At 50.9% G+C, this 16,470-nt stretch overlaps 1 protein-coding gene and 1 long non-coding RNA gene across 2 annotated transcripts in view; one reads left to right on the forward strand and one right to left on the reverse strand.

Moving 5' to 3' along the window:
* ROBO3 (roundabout guidance receptor 3) overlaps positions 1–16,470 on the reverse strand; it is a 248,986-nt gene that overhangs the window by 207,863 nt on the left and 24,653 nt on the right. The window lies entirely within an intron of this gene.
* The window catches only part of LOC127033702 (uncharacterized), a 332,515-nt gene that overhangs the window by 21,246 nt on the left and 294,799 nt on the right, over positions 1–16,470 (forward strand). The window lies entirely within an intron of this gene.

Here is a 16,470-nt window from a genome sequence, read left to right on the forward strand (position 1 = left end):
CTAATCTATGAACTATTGGAACTCATTTACAAAACTTTTCTTAAACGTTACATGAATATATTGTCTCATACTATAGAATTAGAATTTATAATCTCTATTCCATGATGAGATATCTTTGAGCTATAATGTATGTTAATTAAAACTATCTTTAGATAGCATTTTATCAAAAAAACCCAATTTAAAAAAAATCAATTTTTTTAGATTTTTTAAAACTATCATTCATTTTTATCCACCCTGCATGGGAAACAAGGACATTTGGACAACACAGACAAAAGCAAGGTCATACATCTAGGACCAAAAAATATGGATCACGCCTAATCATGCAGGGGAGCCTGCACCCAGGAAAGCAGTGACTCTGAAAAGGCCGTCAGGGTCATGTGGAAACCAACTGGCCACATGCTCCTGGCGCAATGCTGTGGATAAGAGAGCAAACGCGATCCTTGGATGTATAGTGTAATGTTGGGTAGGGAGGTGGCACCAACTGCATGATCTTAGTGAGACCGCTACCGGATACTGTGTCCAGTTCTGGTGTCAATCCTCTGAGATAAGAAGGAAGTTTTAAAATGTATTAGGAACAGAAAGAATCCTGACAATGGTATAGTCCATTACTAGATGGAAATGGTAGAATCATCAATCATCGGGGGAGAGTGAGATCACTCATGGGGGGAGGGATAGATCAGTGGTTTGAGCATTGGCCTGCTAAACCCATGGTATGAGCTCAATCCTTGAGGGGGCCACTTAGGGATCTGGGGCAAAAATTGGTCCTGCTAGTGAAGGCAGGGGGCAGACTCGATGACCTTGCAAGGTCCCTTCCTGTTCTAGGAGATAGGTATATCTCTAATTAATAAGCAGAAGTGATAACTAAATATTTTCATTCTGTATTTGGGGGGAAAACAGCTGATACAGTCTCATCAAATGGTGATGTTAATGCTCTTTCCATTCCACCAGTATCGCTGGAGGATGCTAAACAGAAGCTACTAGACTTAGAACAACAAGGTGGGTGAGGTAATATATTTTATTGGAACATCTGTCGGTCAGACAGAGAAGGTTTTGAGCTTACACAGAGCTCTTCAGGTCTGGGAAACCTACTCAGAGTGTCACTGCTAAATACAAGGTGGAACCGACTGTTTAGCATAAGTAGTTAACACTTATTTCAAGAGACCATTCAATTTGAAGTGGCCTGCTAAACAACAACACTGCATGCTACTAAAGTTAGACATTTTTAAATTAGCCGACCCAGAGAACTTGCAACCAAGAGTTTTAAAAGAGCTGGCTGAGGAGCTGACTGGAGTGTTAATGTTAGTTTTCAATAAGTCTGAGAGCACTGGAGAAGTTCCCAACAACTGGAAGAAAGCTATTATTATGGTAACTTTTAAAAGGGGTAAATCGGATAACCCAGGTAATTATTACCTGTCAATCTCACATCATATCTGGGCAAGATGATAGAGCGGCTGATATGGAACTCAATCAATAAAGAATTAAAGGAGGGCAATGTAATTGATGCCAGTCAACATAGTTTAAGGAAAATAGAGCCTGTCAAACTAACTTGATATCTTTTTTGATAAAGGTAATAGTGGTGACATCATAAACATAGACTTCTTTAAGGTGTCTGATTTGGTTCGACATGAAATTTTGATTAAAAAAAACTAGAATGCTATAAAATTAAGATAGCACCCATTAAATGGATTAAAAAACTGGCTAACTGATAGCTCTCAACATGTAACTGTGAATGGAGATTCCTTATCAAGCAAGTGTGTTTCCAGTGGGATCCGGCACAGATTGGTTCTTGGCCTAACACTATGTAACATTTTTATCAGAGAGACTATCAGCCCTATCAGCCATAATTACATGACAGTATTCTGCGGTGCTGGCCTAGAACCCAACAGCTCACAGCAGGCTGTGGGGTCACAGGAATCCACGGTGTTCACAGAATCATAGAATATCAGTGTTGGAAGGGACCTCAGGAGGTCATCTAGTCCTGCCCCCTGCTCAAAGCAGGACCAATCCCCAACTAAATCATGTTGTTCTGCTTAATAGAGCCTGCCATCCCAACAGTTACACTGGTCAGACAGACCTTTGCAGGGCTGTGAAGGAAGGTGGTGTCAAAGCTGGAGAAGGCAGGGGAGAGGGAAAGGAAACAATGTAAAAGAGCCTGACATCCCCAGAGAAAATAATGTATGTGGTTTTCCTGTCTTTGCAAAAGCAAGTCTATGGAAACCATTTTGCCTGGCAAGGTAGACCTGACTCTGAAACCACATGTTCCCCATCAACCACAACTTCCTTTAACCCTTCTCTGACTGTACTGCACAGGCAGGCACCCCCTGCAGCTGGGTGTATTGCATCCAGGAGCAGCGGAAGCTTCCTATCAGTGTATGTGTGGGGGAGGCGGGGGGAATGAGCACCTGAACCCTGGCCCCACCCCTTGCACTACCCCTGCTCTCTGAGACCCCATCCTCACACCACCCCTCCCCCAAGGGCCAACCCCCACACCACCCCTTCCACCTGAGGCCACACCCCCATCCCACCCCTTCCCCCCAAGGCCACGTCCCTCCCCCTCGCTTGTCCTTATGGTAGGTAAAAAGGGGGAGGGCATAGCCCATTGCCCCCTGGTTTCCCCCTCCCACCCATTCCAGCACCCCTGATTGCACCCTGACACTACTGATTCCTTCTGTTTTGCCTCTCAGGTGAGCTCAAAGCTTGTGAATGCATGGTCCCTGGCCCTTTGGCCATAATGAAAATTGACCATGAAAACTGACACCTTTTGTCTTCTATCAATAAGCCACTCTCTGGTACATGACAGCTCTCTGCCTCCCTCACCATCACTGTATCAAGCCTATATCACAATGCCAGATAAAAGTTACACAGGCAGTCCTCATGCTGGCATTTCCCATCTTCTGAGTGCTTGACTTTGCAACCTTAATATAATAGTGTGTGTGTGTGATTTTCTAGGGTTTTAAAAAAGCAAACAGGGAAACACCATGTGGCTTCATACTGACACCAGGATGGGCCATCCACAGGACTGGAAAGTTTACACCCACCACACAGCCCTCTGCCCCCTGAGCTAAGATAACAGCTGTAGCTTGTCATTCCCTGCATGGAGCAGCAACGGGAGAAGATGAGATGCACTTTGCCGGGAGCTCACAGATGTTTGCTGACAGCAGAGGAATGGAGAGACTCAGGGGAGTTGGATTCCTCTCCCCCTTGGAAAGGAGTGTGCTCTATTGGGCACAGACTCCTCTGGCCCTTTCCCTCCAACCTGTCCCTTCTCACCCCTGGCTTCTCGCCTACCCAGCCCTAGTCTCCACTCCTCAGGCATCTTATCTCAGTCCCAGTTTCATTCCCCAGCCAGTCCTAGTCTCCCCCTTGGGGCCCAGTCACCACTACAGCGCCTCCTTCTGGCAATATTTGGGGATTAGCTCTGCCAGGCTGACACCCCTTCCTGCAGTTGCTCTCTGTCACTCTCAGTCTCGCTCTCTTGGAACTCATCTGCTCCTGCTTCGTGGCTTGGCCCTCCAACCTGGTCCCTGTAGTCCTCTCCTTCTAGGGGCTGGTGTGTGTATCTAGGTCTGTCAGGACCCACTGTCCCAGGCAGTCTTCCCTTTCATTGCCCATTAACAGCACCACAGCCAGTGGCTGCAAGGGGAACCCAGACCCCGCCCTCTACACTGGGTTCCAGCCCAGGGACCCTACAACAAGCAATCAGGGTCTGCACAGTCCTGACCCCTTACTGCTATATCCTTGGGCTACCTCCCACCTTGTCTTCACTCACCCTGAGTGTCCCTGCAGCCTCTCTCTCTGCAGCCCCCTTTGGCTTTTTGCTACTGGGCTTTTGACAGGCCCCTCCTGTCCCTCTGCAGCTGAGCCTCATCTTTAATTAGTCCTCACTGCTCCCTGGCTCCTCCTCCAGTGCAGCTGAGGTGGTTAATTGGCCCCTTGGGCCCCCAGAACCTCTTCAGGTCTTGTGTGGGGTAGACACTGCATCACAGGCCCCCCCATCCCAGTCTCCAGCCCAGACAGCCCAAGTTCTTCCCAGATCCTCATCTGGTCTGTCTCTCCACCCCGCTGGCTTGGCCCCCAGTTATCCTCCTCATCCCCATTCCCCCTCCCTCCCACTCCCAGTCTCTCTCCCAGGGCTCCTCACCCAAATCCACCCTGTCCCTGGTTCCTTGAAGTGGGTATTCACCCATGAAAGCTCATGCTCCAATACGTCCGTTAGTCTATAAGGTGCCACGGGACTCTTTGCTGCTTTTTACAGATCCAGACTAACACGGCTGCCCCTGTGATACTTGTCCAGCCAGTCCTTGTTCTCCCCCTGCAACCCTGGCTCTTGATCAGATCTGTCTCCCCTCAGCCACTATCCCATTTCCTTCCCTAACACATGGGTTCCCAGTCACTCCCACTCTCCCTCTGCCCCAGTCCATACCTAACCCCCTCAGCTCCCAGTCCAAGTTACTCTTCCCAGCCCCAGTCTGCCAGGCTGCTGGTCCCAATCTATTCCTGCCTCCCCACAATCTGACTCATGTCCCCTCAGTGCGGACGAGTGGTACAGTACCTTCCTCCTTCATGCTGCCTAGATGCCTGCAGGGGGTCATTGAGAGCACAGGAGGGACAGCAGCCAGGAGCAGCAATTGCAGGGAAAGTCCCATCTGGCCCCAGAATCTGGGGCTCAGTCATTCTGTGGGGAATGGCGCACACAGTCTGCTCAGCACCAGGAGCGGTGATGAGACAGAGCATGCTCAGTGTGGATGGAATTTTCTGAGATCACAGAATGTTAGCGTTGGAAGGGACCTCAGGAGGTCATCTAGTCCAACCCCCTGCTCAAAGCAGGACCAATCCTCAGATTTTTACCCCAGTTCCCTAAATGGCCCCCTCAAGGATTAAGCTCACAACCCTGGGTTTAGCAGGCCAATGCTCAAACTACTGAGCTATCCCTCCCCCCAGCTGCAAAGCTCCAAGAAGTCTCTGCTGAGCGTCTGCAAACTGTAATTTTTCAAAGGCTTATCACTTGGCCAGATTTGGGTGGATATTCACTGGGGCACAGAAAGGTACGAGGGCCACTCTCCTGCTCCAAAGCATGGGGCCGGGGGAATGTTTTTCAAAGGAAGTTTTTCAACATGGCAAAACAATGTATTTTTTTCCCAGTCTTATTCTTGGAAATGGCTGAACCATTTTGGCTGACACTAAAAACAAACAAACAAACAAACAAATAAATAAATAGAGGCCTGAGGCAGGCAGACAGCATGGAAAATTTCAGCCTGAACAGTTAGAGTTTAGCAATGTTTTAAGCAAGTAAAAATAGGGTATTACTGTGGGAAATATCAGGCAACCTTAATAATCAGCAGCGCTCGCCGCTCCAAATAATGCCATTCTATAAATCACGGGTATCCCTTCTCCATGAACACTATGTGCTATTCTAGCCATCCCGGCTCCAAAAGGATAGAGCATGAATTCAGGGGATTCAGAGGCTCCCTATGGAGAGGGACTGTAGGAGATTAAGACCATATAAGAAGAGATTTGATAAAGGTACAAATACTAATGAATGGGAGAAAAGATCATTTGTGTGCCTAGATCTGCCCTGACACCTGATAGAAGGAAGAGGGACTATTCAATTAAAATGAAAGGCAGCACATTTAAAACTGGGACAAGGAACTGCTTTTTCACCCAATGCAAGGTTAGTCTGTGGAACTCACTGCCACAAGATATTAGTGAGGGAAAGAGCTGGCAAGTTTGAAAAAAGGATTGGACTTTTATATGCAGAATGAGAACATCCAGATTTCATTGCTGAAAGCTACAGAGAGCTTTTCCCGGTGGGCAGCATTGATACCAGCCACAATCAGAGACAGGATACAGAGTAGATGGGCCGCTGGTCTGAACACAATGAACCAATCTTCCCATGCTCCATTAGACCATAGTCTCTGCCTTGCAGTTACTAGTTGGGTTCTGCCATCCTGTTTATTTTAAATCCCAGGATCTTGTTCCAGAAGTCAGAGACCAAGAACTAACCCACATCAGCATTTACTTCAAGCAACAAGGAACATGAAACTTCCTACCGCGAGGACTTGGGGATGCCGAAAAACCAAGCGTGTGGTGACTGCTGCTCCACAGACACCGCTGACCATCTCAATTCGGTACTTCCCCGTCACTGTGGTATCGGAGCATCTCACAGTCTTTACTGTATTAATTCTCACAGCCCTGTGGGAGGTAGGGCAGTGCTCTTGTCCCCATTTTACTAATGGGGAAGGGAGGCACATAGAGACATAAGTGACTTGCCCAAGGTAAGAGGACGGCTATGGCAGAGCAGGAACTGAATCCAGGTCTCCCGAGGCCAGCACACGAACCGCTGCACCGTCCTTCCTCTCCCCAACATCCCCTCCCCCCAAGATGGGACAAGGACCCCCCCAGCCCTAGCTTAGCCTAGTCACTAGGCTGCGAAGCACAGAGCAGGGAATGCCATTTCACTGCCACAGAGTCAGCACATGCAACTCACTGGAACAAGAATTCCATTCTGTTGGCAGAGGGGCACCGACACCAATGCTCCATGGGGATCCTTGTTAAACTCCTCGTATGTTCTCTGTGAAATCCCTGTGCTGTTGTCTTAGGAGCCTGACAGATATCTCTCTAATGAGCTCTGAAGTGGGGAGGGGGAGAGAAAAATCTCTCCATTTGTCATTTGACCTTTACATATTTCCCAGGTGGAATAACAGATATGTCCCAAATTTAATCCATGACTTGAGGTCAGAGGTCACAGCCCGTCAGCAAAGCCGTTTTGTCAGTAATTCCCCGAGGTCTGTGACATTCTTGGCAGATATACTGCACCTCACATTCTCGGCTGCTGCCAAAGGGCGGCACATCCCAGCCAATGGCAGAAGGGGCTCCTGAGAGGTTCAATAAGGTTCAATTTTGGATGCTCCTGTGCCATCCATAAGCATTTATTGCCTCCCAAGCAATGGATTTGGCCTTGCTACACTCCTGGGGGAGGGTGGAATTTATTCCTGTTTTACTATGGAAAAAAGGAGGCAAACGAGGCAATGTTACTTGCCTAAGGTTGCATTGTGAGTTTGTGGCCGAGGACACACACCTGCAGCTGGCCCATGCCAGCTGACTCAGGATCACGGGGCTAAGTATGGTGTAGTCATTCAGGCGCGGGCTTCAGCCCAAACTCTGGGACCCTCCCACCTCGCAGGGTCCTAGAACATGGCCTCCTGCCTGAGCCCAAACAGCTACACTGCAATTAAACAGCCCCTTAGAGCGAGTCAGCTAGCACGGGCCAGCTGTCAGGGCCGGTGCAAGGATGTTTCGCGCCCTAGGCGAAACTTCCACCTTGCGCCCCCACACACACCCTGAGGAGCACCCCCTCACCAGCTCCATGGTCACTTTTTTGGAAGGGCAGGGGCCTCAGTTTCAGATTTTGCCCCCCCTGCAAAACCTTTCTTGCCAGCCCTTGCCCTAACGGCAAGCTCTGTCCTTCCTCCTTACATTTCTTCTCTCTCATCACCTTGCCTCTCTAGCTAGCCTTGCCCTGCCCCTGGCATCACTGTGCAGCCCGGTGCTCAGACCAGCACACCCTACGCACCCTGGTGCCCAAAAGAGTGAGCCCAGCCACACCTGAGCAATGTGGAGACCAGCCTCTCTTCTCAGATTTTAGATGCATTTTATTCTTTCACTTACAAAGGACCATAATCTCTGGCAAGTCCAGTGGACCAGTACAATCAGGCAGGCCAAAAAAGAATTTGCAGAGCAACTAGCAAAAGACTCAAATACTAACAGCAATATCAGAAGCAGGAAGCCTGCCAAAAAAAGTCAGTGCAGCCACTGGACGATCGAGATGCTAAAGGAGCACTCCAGGGAGACAAGAATGTTGCAGAGGAATTAAATGAATTCTTTGCATCAGTCTTCATTGCAGAGAACATGAGGGAGATTACCACACCTGAATCATTCTTTTTAGGTGCCAAATCTGAAGAGCTGTCCCTGACTAAGGTGTCAGAGGAATCCTAGAATCATAGGACTGGTAGGGACCTCAAAAAGTCATCTAGTCCCGTCCCCTGCACTCATGGCAGGACTAAGTATTATCCAGATCATCCCTGGTAGGTGTTTGTCTAACCTGCTCTTAAAACTCTCCAATGATGGAGATTCTGCAACCTCCCTAGGCAATTTATTCCAGTGCTTAACCACCCTGACAGTTAGGAAGTTTTTCCTAATGTCCACCTATACTATCCTTGCTGCAATTCAAGCCCATTGCTTCTTGTCCTATCCTCAGAGGTTAAGGAGAACAATTTTTGTCCTTCCTTCTTGTAACAAACTTTTAGCTACTTAAATTGTTATTATGTCCCCTCTCAGTCTTCTCTTCTCCAGACTGAACAAACCCAATTTTTTCAGTCTTCCCTCATAGGTCATGATTTCTAGATCTTTCATCATTTTTGTTGCTCTTCTCTGGACTTTCTCTAATTTGTCCACATCTTTCCTGAAATGTGGTGCCCAGAACTGGACACAATACTCCAGCTGAGGCCTAATCTGCACAGGGTAGAGTGGAAGAATGACTTCTCGTGTCATGCTTACAACACTCCTAGTAATACATCCCAGAATGAAGATTGCTTTTTTTGCAACAGCGTTACATTGTTGAGTCATATTTCGCTTGTGATCCACTATGACCCCCAGATCCCTTTCCGCAGTACCCCTTCCTAAGCAGTCATTTCCAAATTTGTATGTGTGCAACTGATTGTTCCTTCCTAAGTGGAGTACTTTGCATTAGTCCTTATTGAATTTCATCCTATTTACTTCAGACCATTTCTCCAGTTTGTCCAGACCATTTTGAATTTTAACGCTATCCTACAAAGCACTTGCAACCACTCCCAACTTGGTATTGTCTGCAGACTTCATAAGTGTACTCTCTGTGCTACTATCTAAATCACTGATGAAGATATTGAACAGAACCAGATCCAGAGCTGGCGCCTGCAGGACCCCACTTGCTATGCCCTTCCAGCTTGACTGTGAACCACTGAGAACTACTATCTCAGAACGGTTTGACTCATCACTCTGGCCCTGTGTAAATGCCAGGTACCTCGAGAGGTGGGAGGTACCCAGCTGGCACCTTTGTGGACTTGCAGTAGCAGTGCCCTATGGTAGTCCTGTGTCCCTGCCCCACACAGGGCTGAGAGCAGAGTAGGATTATGAGTGCGGAGCCCCAGCCAGACACACAGTCCCTCCAAGCAGCCCTCCATCCCCCGACCCTCACATCAGCCCCTTCCCTGGGCTGGGCAGCACGGCAAGGTTGGTGAGGCCCCAGCCCATGCTCAATACAGACAGCGACCCCTCACAGGGGAACACCTCCGCCAGGCTGGGCCTGCACTGGAGATTGGCCAGTGCTGTTCTGTTGTCTCTGAGCAGCTCAATAATAGATGTGATCGGAGTCCCAGGCCCCTGTTAGAGGAGATAAAAGATGATGCAGCAGCTATGTCTGGGCTGCACCTCACTGACACCTTCTCCCATCTTTACCAGGGACCAGAGCAGCACAGCAGAGGTGGGAGGGAGGGAGGGAGAGCGAAGGGCAGGTGGACTGGGGCAGGCATCTGCATAGCTGCATCCTGGTTAGAAGTCACTAAACTGTCACCTAATGGCCTCCATGGGAACAGAGAGCAGCAGCCTGAAACTCCAGCTCTGATTGTTCTCAAGGGGCCTCATGGCCCAGCTCCAATTCCAATCCCAGTGAGCCCCAGCTCCTGCCCACACCCCAGCCCCTAGAGCTGCGGGAGAGACCCTACTCCCAAGGCAAGGAACCCAGCTAGCTATGGGGCTGTCTAGAAGTGGTCTGGGCCAAGGCGTGGCTGCAGCAGGTTGTCCATCACAGGTTTTCTCAGCATTGCCCATTGCTCCTCAGTGGGCTGGGCTAGTAGGGAGCAGGCTCTCCAGCCCCACGTACAAACCAATGGTCTAGTCAGAGAAAGTGGGAGCCCCAGGACAAATGCAGCCTGCAGAGGAGATTCTGCTACCCATAAGGTATCAGCTCCATGCCCTGGCCAGCAGCAGGGAACAAGGGGTAACTTTCCCAAGAGAGCTGCTCTGCAGCTTGTCCAGTGCCGGTGCGGCAGCTGCCACTCCTGCCAGCCAGGAACAGGTGGGACATGGAATAGTGGAACCAGGTGAGGCGGTCAAGTGGGGGTGGAGGGAGGAGTGCCCACAGAGGGGTGATGGAGCCTGACTGGGGGGGGTCAGATGGGCAACGGAGCCCGCCTGGGGGGTACGGCTGCTTGTGGTGAGGATGGTGCCCCCTCTCTGGTGCTGCCCCCCCTTTCCCTCCACACCTACTCTGTATTGTTTCTGGATCAGGTCCATAGGGGGCAGCTTGGCCCAGTGGTCAGTGCAGCCCCCCTCCATGGGACAGAGCCTGCGGGCCAGACGATGACCCTCAGATGGGGGCACCTGCTCTGGGAAACATCTGGTTATCGCTGGGAGAGGAAAGTGGGTGGGAAGGGGGAATCGGGGTCCCTAGGAGCTCTAGGTGCTGTGCGAGATCATGGGTGATCACAGATTGCAGTTATTGACAGGTCATCCTGAAGGTCAGAGTCTGCAATTTATCATTGGCATTTCCCCTCCTCTGGGAAGCACGGGAAGAAATTAATCAGCGGAGAACAAATGCAGATCAGGGGCCTTGAGCAGGGAGGGAGGTTTTGAGGAGAGGTATATCTGCTCCACGCCAGGAGCAACAGAAGGCAGCTGGCCCACTTAGAAGGTCTTTTAGAGTAGGGGTCTGCATTACCCTCCCTGCTGGAGCAGCTAGAGGAGTGAGGAAGGCACAGGGGTGGCTGGGCACTTGGGGAGCTCTCAGAGCAGATGGGGTAGTGAGGGAAGGAACCCAGCTTGCACTGGTTTCAGTCACAGGTCACCCCCTAGGGAGCCTGCCCAGTTTGGGCAAACAGCCTTTGTGCAGGGCGTGTTTCTATGTGATGTGGAGCTGTCCACACAGCCAACTGATCATAGCTGAGCTCAGGGATAAGGCAAGCACAGGGGTTCATTAGCCTCCTGAAAAACTACATAATTAATGCTCAGCTAGAACCATCAGCTCCAGGTGTTGGCAACCCAGCCTGGTGTGCAGCTAGGGGGCTTGTGCCAGCTGGGAGAGCAGGCACACAGACAGCAACACCGATCACCGGGAGCTGGACACAGGCCAGCTTCTCCCCACAAAGAGCTTGGCCATGGAATGGTGCCCATGGAAGTATCTGCAACCGCTTGTCACCACAGCTGGGTGATATGTCCCAAGCATGGAAGAATCAGGACATGTCTGCTGGGAGGACTTCCCATTCACCTGCTGGGCTGTGTGACTGGTCACCTAGGTCACCTGCTACAGTGTCTGTCCCTGATTGGATGATTCCTAGATTCCAAGGCCAGAAGGGACCATTATGATCATCTAGTCTGACCCTCTATATAGCACAGGCCATCAATTTCCCCGCAAACAATTCCTAGAACAAGAATTGCTTTTGGGCACAGCATCACACTGAGAGCTCATGTTCAGCTGATTATCCACCACAATCCCTAGATTTTGTCAGTCGCGTCCCCCATCCTGTACATATGGCTTATGTTCTCCGTTCCTATATGTTTATATTTAGCCATATCAAAATGCTTTACCACGCAATCCAGATCGCTCTGAATTAGTGACCTGTCCTCTTCATTGTTTACCACGGCCCCAATTTTTGTGCCATCTGCAAATATTTTATGTTTTTTTCCAGGTCATAGATAAAAATGTTAAACAGTGTAGAGCAGGGGTGGGCAAACTATGGTCCGGGGGCCACATCTGGCCCTCCAAATGTTTTAATTCGGCTCGCAAGCTCCTGCTGGGGAGTGGGGTCCAGGGTTTGCCTAGCTCCACATGGCTCCCAGAAGCAGTGGCATGCCCCCTCTCCAGCTCCTACACATTGGGGCAGCCAAGGGTCTCTGCATGCTGCCCCTTCCCCAAGTGCTACCCCTGCAGCTCCAGTTGGCCGGGAACCGTGGACAGTGGGAGCTGCATGGGGGGTGCCTGCAGACAGGGCAGCGCGCAGAGCCGCCTGGTCATGCCACCACATAGGAGGCGGAGGGGGAACATGCTGCTGCTTCTGAGAGCTGCTTGAGATAAGCGCCACCCAGGGCCTGCACTCCTGACCCCCTCCTGCACCCCAACCCCCTGCCCCAGCCCTGATCCCCCTCCCACCCTCTGAACCCTTTGGTCCCAGCCTGAAGCACTCTTCTGTGCCCCCAACCCCTCATCCCCAGCCCCAGCCAAGAGCCCACACCCCCAGCTAGAGCCCACAACCCCTTGCCTCAGCCTGCAGTCCCCTCCTGCACCCTGAACTCCTCGTTTCTGGCCCCACCCCAGAGCCCACACTCCCCAGCAGGAGCCCTCATCCCCTCCTGCACCCCAACCCACAGTTCTGTGAGCTTTCATGGCCTACCATACAATTTCCACACTCTGACGTGGCCCTCGGGCCAAAAAGTTTGCCCACCCCTGATGTAGAGCCAGAATCAATTCCTGTGGGATCCCATTGGAAACTCACCTGCTTGGTGATGATTCCTCATTTAAATTACATTTTGAGAACTATCAGTTAGACAGTTTTTAATCCATTTAATGTGTGCCACGTTATCTTATATCATTCCAGTTTTTTAATCAAAATGTTGTGCGGTATCAAGTCAAACGCCGTACAGAAGTCTAAGTTCATTACATCAACACTGTTACTTTATCAGCCAAATATGTAATCTCATGAAAAACAGATGGCAAGTTAGTTTGACAGGTTCTGTTTTCCATAAACCCATGTTGATTGGCATTAATTATATTATGCTCCTTTAGTTCTTTATTAATCAAATCCTATTATCAACTGCTCCCTTATGTTGCCCAGGATCAATGTCAGGCTGTCAGAGCTGTAATTACCCTGGTCATCCCATTTACCATTTTTTAAAATTGCCACGTTAGCTTTCATCCAGGCTTCTGGAATGTCCCCAGTGCTCCAAGACTCATTGGAAATCCGGCCAGTTCTTTGAAAACTCTTGGATGCAAATGATCTGAACCTATTAATTTTAAAATGTCCAACTGTAGTCGCTTCTGTTTCACATCCTCCAGAGATACTGGCGGAATGGAAAGAGCGTTATCATCACCATGTGATGAGACTGTGTCAGCTGTTTTTTTCCCCAAATACAGAACAGAAATATTTAGTGAACACTTCTGCCTTTTCTGCATTATTATTGATAATTATACCATTTCCATCTAGTAATGGACTGTACGATTGTCAGGATTCTTTCTGTTCCTAATACGTTTTAAAAACTCCTTCTTATCTCAGAGGATTGACACCAGAACTGGACACAGGATCCGGTAGCGGTCTCACTAAGATCATGCAGTTGGTGCCATCTCCCTACCCAACATTACATTATACATCCAACGATCGCGTTTGCTCTCTTATCCACAGCATTGCGCTAGGAGCATGTGGCCAGTTGGTTTCCGCATGACCCTGACGTCCTTTTCAGAGTCCAGGGTGCGGGCTCCCATCCCCCAGGCGTGACCCATATTCTTTGGTCCCAGATGTATGACCTTGCTTTGCTCTGTATTGTTTAAATGTCTGTTTCCCATGTGACAGATTGCTTTTGTAGAACCCATCTGTCCTTATTCACTGCCCCACTAATTTGTCATCTGCAAACTTTACCAGAAATTTTATATATTCTTCCAGATCATTGATTCCAGATCATCTATCTATGCCCATGCAGCTCCCCACACCCTGCTCCTGGCAGCTCCCATTGTGCCCATGGGGCTCCCCCATACCTTGAGCCTAGCAGGGCCGCTCGAGGGAGGAAAGTGGGGCAATTTGCCCCAGGCCCCGGGCCCCCCAGGCCCCGGGTGGCGGTCGAGGTCTTTGGCGGCATTTTGGCGGCAGGGGGCCCTTCAGTCGCTCCGCGTCTTCGGCAGCACTGAAGGGCCCTCTGCCACCGAAATGCCACTGAAGACCCAGATCACTGCCGGGTGAGTACAAGCGCCGCAGCTCCCCTGCTTTTCCCCAGGCCCCCTCAATCCTCTGGGCAGCCCTGGGGCCTAGCAGCTCCCTCTGTGCCTGTGGGGATTCCCACACCACAGGCCATGTCAGGGGTCTGGGATCAGAGCTGGGTGGGTACAAGCCATGTCAGGGGTCTGGGCTCAGAGCTGGGTGGGTACAAGCCATGTCAGGGGTCTGGGCTTGGTGGGTACAAGCCATGTCAGGGGTCTGGGCTCAGAGCTGGGTGGGTACAGGCCATGTCAGGGGTCTGGGCTTGGTGAGTACAGGCCATGTCAGGGGTCTGGGCTCAGAGCTGGGTGGGTACAGGCCATGTCAGGGGTCTGGGCTTGGTGGGTACAAGCCATGTCAGGGGTCTGGGCTCAGAGCTGGGTGGGTACAGGCCATGTCAGGGGTCTGGGCTTGGTGAGTACAGGCCATGTCAGGGGTCTGGGCTCAGAGCTGGGTGGGTACAGGCCATGTCAGGGGTCTGGGCTTGGTGGGTACAGGTCATGTCAGGAGTCTGGGCTCAGAGCTGGGTGGGTTCAGGCCATGTCAGGGGTCTGGGCTTGGTGGGTACAGGCCATGTCAGGTGTCTGGGATCAGAGCTGGGTGGGTACAGGCCCTATCAGGGGTCTGGGCTTGGTGCTGGGTGGGAACAGCTCAAGTGAGCTATTCCTTCACCCAGGGGGATATGTTGGCTCCAGCTCCCCTTGGGGAGTGCCTAGAGCCATGGGCCTAAAATTCACTTTCAGTGACTATCCTGCAAAAACAGCTTTCCATTCTTCCCAGGAGCATTCCTGCCTGCTAACCCCCTCGCCCCCCGCTATGCTATATGCACAGCTTCTGTGGGAGCGACGGGGGAGCTCAGCTGCACTGACCTGCAGCACAGGGCAAACAAGGATGCAAGACAGCAAAGCGTTTTGTTAACAAGCTGGTGTTGCTGTCCCTGCCATGTCTCATCCTCTTTGCCCAGCTCTGCTCCGGGCATTCCCTTTCCGTCACTCTGTCCCTGCATCAGACGTGCGTCACACGAAGTGGGGATTCACCCACGAAAGCTCATGCTCCAATACGTCTGTCAGTCTATAAGGTGCCACAGGACTCTTTGCTGCTTTTACAGATCTAGACTATCATGGCTACCCCTCTGATACTTGTCCGTGCATCGACACAGTTCGCACCCCTGTCGCATTAACAGAGCGCCTGGCTGACCACAGGGGATAAGAAAATTCACCATGAATTTTATATGCAGGAAAAGTAACACTGAATGACAAACGCTTCTTTTCTTAGTCCAGAAATGAGCCCTGCTCCAGACAGTGGTAAGGAAACCACTTGGTGAGGCTTTGGTGCCCTCTGCTGTGGGCTGTGGAGACAGCAGCATTTGCTCCCCTGGGGTGGAGCTGGGTAGAGAGAGGCTCTTTGCAGTTTGCTCTCGCCCTTCGGAAAGGAAAGACACGGGAGCTGGGCCGCTGCGTGGGTCCAGTTGCACAGCATGGGTGGCTCTGCCTGGGAATGGGAAGGCGGCTAGACAGCAGCAGCTTCTGCACTGGTTACTGCAATCAGACCCGCCGACAGCAATTCCGGACCCCCATGCACGCCCAGACGCAGGCCGCCTGACATTTGGGCAGTGCTGCGCCTGCGCTGGCTGGTGCCCAGCGAGCTGCCGGCTGCACTGCTGGGCACACTCTTCTGGCACGGCCAGGGCTTCCACATGCCTGCCCGGTAGGGTTGCCAACTGTCTAACTGCGCAAACCCAAAGACCCCTGCCCTGCCCTCCACTCTGCTCTTTCTCCAAGGCCCTACCTCCTGCTCACTCCATCCCCATTCCTCTGTTGCTCATTCTCCCCCACCCTGACTCACTTTCATTGGGCTGGGGCAGAGGGTTGGGGTGCGGGAGGCAGTGAGGAGTCAGGCTCTGGGAGTGAGTTTGGGTTCAGGAGGGGGTGAGAGGTCGGACTCTGGGAGCAGTGATTTCCCTACACCCCCCTTGAATTTCCTCAACACCCTCCCCAGCTTTTGGAACTAGTTACATGCCAAACCTGGTGGCTGAACTTTGCAACTTTGTCCTCACCCACAACTATTTCACATTTGGGGACAATATATACCTTCAAGTCAGTGGCACTGCTATGGGTACCCGCAAGGCCCCACAGGATGCCAACATCTTTATGGCTGACTTAGAACAAAGCTTCCTTAGCTCTCATCTCCTAACGCCCCTACTCTACTTGCTCTACACTGATGACATCTTCATCATCTGCACCCATGGAAAAGAAGCCCTTGAGGAATTCCACCATGATTTCAACAATTTCCATCCCATCATCAACTTCAGCCTAGACCAATCCACACAAGCGGTCCATTTCCTTGACACTACTGTGCTAATAAACAATGGTCACGTAAACACCACCTTATACTGGAAACCTACTGACCACTGTACTTACCTACATGCCTCCAGCTTCCATCCAGGACACACCACATGATCCATTGTCTACAGCCA

This window comes from Gopherus flavomarginatus, chromosome 13 (genome assembly GCF_025201925.1).
Source record: "Gopherus flavomarginatus isolate rGopFla2 chromosome 13, rGopFla2.mat.asm, whole genome shotgun sequence".
Taxonomy (NCBI): domain Eukaryota; kingdom Metazoa; phylum Chordata; order Testudines; family Testudinidae; genus Gopherus; species Gopherus flavomarginatus.